This window comes from Neomonachus schauinslandi, chromosome 6 (assembly GCF_002201575.2).
Source record: "Neomonachus schauinslandi chromosome 6, ASM220157v2, whole genome shotgun sequence".
In the NCBI taxonomy this organism is placed as follows: Eukaryota; Metazoa; Chordata; class Mammalia; order Carnivora; family Phocidae; genus Neomonachus; species Neomonachus schauinslandi.
In genome coordinates this window covers 130,816,206-130,822,732 of record NC_058408.1, presented here as the reverse complement: position 1 = coordinate 130,822,732, position 6,527 = coordinate 130,816,206, and positions in this window count along the sequence as shown.

The following is a 6,527-nucleotide window of genomic DNA, read 5'->3' as shown; positions in this document are numbered from 1 at the left end:
TGTGTGTGTGTGTGTGTGTGTGTGTATGTGTTTACATTTTTATCTGTCAGAATAGCTCTAGTAAAATCTCAATGATGATTTTTTAAATCATGATTGATGTAATGTCTTGATTGAAATGTTACTTTTGATTTATGTATGAAAAAAAAAACCGCCAAATTAATCCACAGTGGTGGTTCTCAAACTTCTCCATGTATTAGAATAAGCTATTTAATTTTAGAAGTTCTGATGCTGAGGCTGCAGCCCATTCCAGTGAAATATCTGAGATTGGAAACTAGTCATCCATATTTTCTGAAACCCCTTGCCACATTGATTCCAATGTGTAGTCAAGTTTGGGGCCAGTCATCCAAACTGGCTACTTGTGGTGCTGACTGTGGGTTGACAGCACAGGTAATATCTGCAAGCTTGTCAGAAATGCAGTGTCCTTGGCTCCTTCCTAGACCTACGGATTCAGAATATGACCTGGACCAGTACTTCCCAAACTTTACTGTGCCTTCCAATAATCTTGGCATCTTTGTCAAAAGGAAGATTTGGATTCAGTTGTTAAGTCGTAGAGCCTGAGACTCTGCATTTCTAATAATCTAACAAGGATAATGCCTACAGCTATTGATCTGACAAGGATAATTATGGCTATGGCTATTAAGTAACTACTACATACCAAACGATGAACTAAGAGGTGTTTTGGGGTTTTTATTTTACAAGTTCTTTGTAGAACTATGATAATTTGTATTTAAAAAATAAATTGAGGTTTAGAGAGGTAAAAACATATGGCTCCAAGCTGCTCAGCTTACCCTATGTCAAAGACTCTCATCCTTCAGAGGGATTATGAGACACCCAATGTGGTCACTATATGTATAAATTATGAAATATTCTGTTTCAGTGTGGTTGAGGTGAGGAGACCCAATAATCTGTTATCACCTCAAGAGACGGTCTGAGTCTCTTCCTAAGTTTCAAATAATGGCACCAAAGCAACAGGATAGAACTGTAAAGTGATCCTCCAAGAACATGCCAAATGAATCCAGAAGGATTTCTACTTAGTAACACTTTATTAGTATTGGTAATATACAGTTAACTGTAAATACTTAAAGTAACAAGGCATTCTACTGAAATGAATTTTTCAAGGGATGAGCTTCTTAGAGTTTTAATAAATGGCAAGACACCATCATTGTGCTTACCACTCTGAGACAGTCAAAGTAAGTGTGATACACAGCACGTCCATGAAAACCACTTTTATAGGAGACAGATATAAACCCATAAAGTAGTTCAGTAATAACACAAGGTGGCATAGGGTAGATGCCAAATGAGCATAGAGGCAGTACTCATAATGATAGTAGCTACCACTTATTGAAGGACTATTTTGTGGCAGATGTTTTATATAAATTGCCTCATTCAATCACTACAATCTATGTAAAGTTATAATTAATATTCCTATTTTACAGATAAGGTAAAGGAAGCTCAAGGAGTTATGTGATTTTTCCAAGGACTTACAGATATTAAATGCCAAACTGGGATTGTAAACCCAGGTCTGTGTGACTCCAAATAAAATTCTATTTCTTTTTTTTTTTTTAAGATTTTATTTATTCATTTGACAGAGAGATACACAGCGAGAGAGGGAACACAAGCAGGGGGAGTGGGAGAGGGAGAAGCAGGCCTCCTGCTGAGCAGGGAGCCCGATGCGGGGCTTGATCCCAGGACCCTGGGGTCATGACCTGAGCTGAAGGCAGACACCCAACCATCTGAGCCACCCAGGCACCCCGAAATTCTATTTCTAGAATGCCTTATTGTCTCTCCTACACCATACTACCTCCTCCTATTCTTGGAGGTCAGTGGAGGAAAATATGCAGCAACAAAGAAAACTTTGTGGAGAGATTTTACATGAGCTGTTTTCATAAAGACTGCTGGGATTTAGATAAACAGAGAAGGGGCAGAAAGAGAAATTGAGCCAGGAAAAGAATGACCGGGGAGCAGTATCAGGAAGCAAGGGGGTATTCAAGTTTGATATGAATAGCCTGTTTGGGGAAGAAATATAGGGGTGGAGTGCATAAGCTAAGTTCATTTTGAAGGACCTTAAAAATCAATCTCAAGGATATTGCAGTCAAATGCTCTACCACTGAGCTATACCCCCAATCTCAAGGATATTGGTCTAAGTACAATGTGGTCTCAGAAGTTTTCAGGAAAGGGAGAGAAATGACTATGGAGTTTCCATAAAATGAATAAGGGAGGGGAGTGGGAGGATGGGTTAGCCTGGTGATGGGTATTAAAGAGGGCACGTTCTGCATTGAGCACTGGGTGTTATATGCAAACAATGAATCATGGAACACTACATCAAAAACTAATGATGTAATATATGGTGATTAACATAACAATAAAAAAGAAAAAATGAATAAAACTCCAGTGTGATGGTTTATAGGGTGTGAAAGGAAGGAGTTTGTGAAGTACTCTATTAAACCACATTGGAGCTTTGAGGAAAGAGTAAGACAATCACATTTTCAGAGCAGAGGGCTTCTTTATGGAAATGGAAATATAAAACAGTAATGTCTTGATAGTTCCAAGTTGTAGAGATCGAAGGGATTTGGAATCTTCTCTAGTCAGTGGAAAACCATTATGAAGTCAGTCTAGGAGAGAGAGGAAGCAGAAAGACCTCTTAGAAAACAATGAAGTTTTAAATTGAGGTGTTGGCTGTGGAAATGAGAAGGAAGGTACAAATAATGGGAACCAAGGATCTATAGGAGATTAGGAGATAAAACGTGACTGACCGAACTTTGGTTTTTAGAGAGAGGTCCGAATGACCAGAAGATGATAATGCCTAGAGGACTGTGAGTTTTTTATCTATTTACTTGTATTTGAAATCTAGACTTTGAATTTGTAGTGTGGAGGAAACTCAATACCAAGTAGAATGTATTTTTCTTTCAAAAAATTCCATAGTAATAATAATAATAGTTTGTACATTTTCCTGTTTTTTTATTTATATATTTTATTTATTTTCATGTTCAAACAGCTCTTATATAAATCACCCCATTGAAATCTCACTTCTCTATAGAGTAAAGGTAGAAATTATCACCCACATTTTATTTGTGAGGAAAGTAAGGCAGAGAGGTTCAGGCATTCATTTGAGCTTACTTGGCATGTGAGTGGCCAAGCCAGGTCCCACATGTTGTGTCTTCAATTCCAAGATCAGTCTCCTACAGCAAAGACAGCACATCTCAGCCAGGAGGAGGCAGGGCTAGATGGAATGAGCGCACACATTTCTGTAGCGATGTGTCATTCCTTCAATTAGTCCATAAAACAGAAGACAATTCAGTAAAAGTAGGTAATGACTGTGCACATATAATTGTCATTAGATTTAAATTATAGAGGTACTGCTCGTCAGTTTCCAGAAAAGGGAGAGGGCAGGAGAAGAGAAAGTTGGATAAAGGTGTGGGGTTTTTTCCTTTTCTTTTCGAAGTGCAAGTAATGTATGTCTAAATGTGGAATTGCTTTGCATGAATCACTGACCCTTTAATTACTGAGCTCCAAAGCTATTCATCTGTCTGATCAGAAGAAGTCCACTCCAAATGAAGGCTCTTGGGGTCAACAACTCTCAGATTCTTCTCAGGACCCATCTAAGGCACCCAGGCATGGAGGTCAATATCACTCAACACTTGAATTTTATTTAAACCTTCTCCAACTCCAACTGGGCAGGGAGGTGATGAACATTAAGACTGCATATGTCTCTGCTTACATCTAACATTGCTTTTCTGGAAGGAAACAAATAAACAAAACAATGGAATCCTGGAGACCTGGATACATCATCTATAAATTGCATACACCTGAGCAAATCATTTCATCATTCTGTTTCAGTTTCTCACCTGTCAATGGACAATGAAAGGCAATAATTTCTTAATCTATTTACTGATTTATTTCATGCACTGAAGACCTTACTGTATACCAAGGATTGTGTTTAGTGCTGAAGAGCAGCAGGGAATAACACAGATTCTAGCCTACACGAAGTTTAGAGATTATCAGGTGAAATTATTGTCAAGCTGATAATTATAAAAATAATCCTGTTTAATAATGCTAAGATCTCAGTGCTTTAGTGAGGCTTTCTAGAGTGAAAGGATCTCTAAACATAGACAATATGATAAAAAATTAAGCAATTTTGTGGTGCCTGGGTGTTGCAGTCGGATAAGCACGTGACTCATGGTTTCTGCTCAGGTTGTGATCTCAGGATTGTGAGATCAAGCCCAGAGTCAGGCTCTGCACTCAGCTCAGAGTCTGCTTAAGACTCTCTCTCCCTCTGCTCCTCCCCACTTCTCAAGTAAATAAATAAATCTTTAAAAAAATATATTAAAGGGCGCCTGGGTGGCTCAGTTGGTTAAGCGACTGCCTTCAGCTCAGGTCGTGATCCCAGGGTCCTGGGATCGAGTCCCACATCGGGCTCCCTGCTCGGCGGGAAGCCTGCTTCTCCCTCTCCCACTCCCCCTGCTTGTGTTCCCTCTCTCGCTGTGTCTCTCTCTGTCAAATAAATAAATAAAATCTTTAAAAAATATATATATATATATTAAAAATTAAGCAATTTTAAGGTCAGGGGAAGAAAGCTAAATTTTATTGAGCACTACTATCTATTAGGTAGAATACTAGGATCTTTATATGTATATTCTGATTTAATTGTTTCCTCAAAGCACACATTATTTGCTATTATGTATGTTTTCCCATAAAAGAATAAAAGCTCAGGGAAATTAATTAACTTGCCCAGATTCATCATATTTTGGTACTTAAGAAGCCAAATTCTGGAGTTAGACTACATGGGTTCAAATCCTAGTTCTGTCTCTCTTTGAACCTGGAAAGTTATTTACATTTCCTATATCTCAGTTTTCTCATCCATAAATTGAGGATAATAACATTATCTGTATCATATGGCTGTTGTGAGAATTAAATGAGTTTGTTGTACCTGACAAAAAGAAAGTGTTATATAAATATTAACTTCTATATTATTTTTAATATTAGGTGGTTTGACAGTTAATTTCATGCATCACCTTGGCAAGGCCATGGTGCCCATTTGCTTCATCAAACGTCAGACTAGATGTTGCTGTCTAGGTATTTTTTTAGATGTACTTAACATCTAAATCAGTAGACTTTCCATAAAGCAGATTACTCTCCATAATGTGGGTGGGCCTCACCCAATCAGTTCAAGGCCCTAACAGGAAAGACTGAGTTTTCCTGATGGCAAAGGAGTTCAGGCTCAAGACTGCAACATAGAAACCCTGCCTGAGTTTCCAGTCTGCTTGGCTTACTCCATGGATTTTGGACTTGCCAGTCCCCACAATAGGGACTATCTTCTTGGTTTGGTTTCTTTGGAGACCCTGATGAATACAGCCATACAGGCTGAATGTGAATCCCACTCAGATTGCCAAGGTTGGTGCAAAGTTTCAATGGACTTTCCTGTAGTTAAACCTGAAGATATTCAATTTGTGCTGCCCTCTTTTACCAATCTGGTTTTCAAAAAACGAACAAAGATTTTGATGAGTTTTCACTGAAAAACGCAATGGCAGTCAAGTCCAAAGAGACCTGACTATAGGTCTGTTTTCTTCGTAGTCCAGAACGTTCCTTCCCCAAAGGCTTTGTACCGTGAATAGGGGCACATGTGACAAGTCGTATTTCTTTCATAATAGAGAGAAAAGTTTAAAATGAGATTCTAGACTTTCATTAGTTTTTCTGCTGCCCTAATTTCTTTTCCTCCTTTGCTTTCACACCAGCTGCAGACTTTAATTAAACTGTGGCAAGTCTGCTAAACTTGGCGGGCTTTCCAGAGAAAACAAGGGCATCTCCTCCCAGGGCAGATCTTTCCCTGAGTCCTCCAGCTTGCATTTATTTTCCCAAATGTCTGGATTAGTGGCTAGAAACCTTGCACGACCTCACATCTTGTTTCCTCCTCCCTTTGTTCTCTTCTACTTAGCAGATTTTGCAGAAGTTCCTAAGCTGTGTATTACTGCCATGACTAAATCAAAGTAATATTTCATTGCTGTAATTATGGTAAATTACTACACTGGTTTGTCATTTTGATTCTTTATTTTAAAGCACCATTCATAGCCACAGGATAAAACCATCATATCTGTATTTATGGATTAAATTAATGCATCTCTTTATTACGGACAATGATAAAATGGAAGGTGAACAGGAAGCACAATCTTATTAGGCTGTAGACAATGACAAATATATTATGCCATCTCAAAATGCTCCTGAAACTCAGTGGCTATGTACACGGGGCTCTGCTTTCCACAACAGTCTTGGGATTACTAAACAGTGTGGTACAGAGAGCTGAAACTCACGGGAAGCTCAGCACTGCTTATGTGGCAAGGTTTCTTAAATACACCAGTTTATTTATTTTTTATTTAAAAGACCAACATTTTCTTCTGCAAAGCTTATTTTGCAAGCTGCATCACTGGACTCTTTCCTTCCACCTTTATTTATATTTTATTTTATTTTATTTTATTTTATTTTATTTTTATTTATTTATTTATTTATTTATTTATTTATTTATTTATTTATTT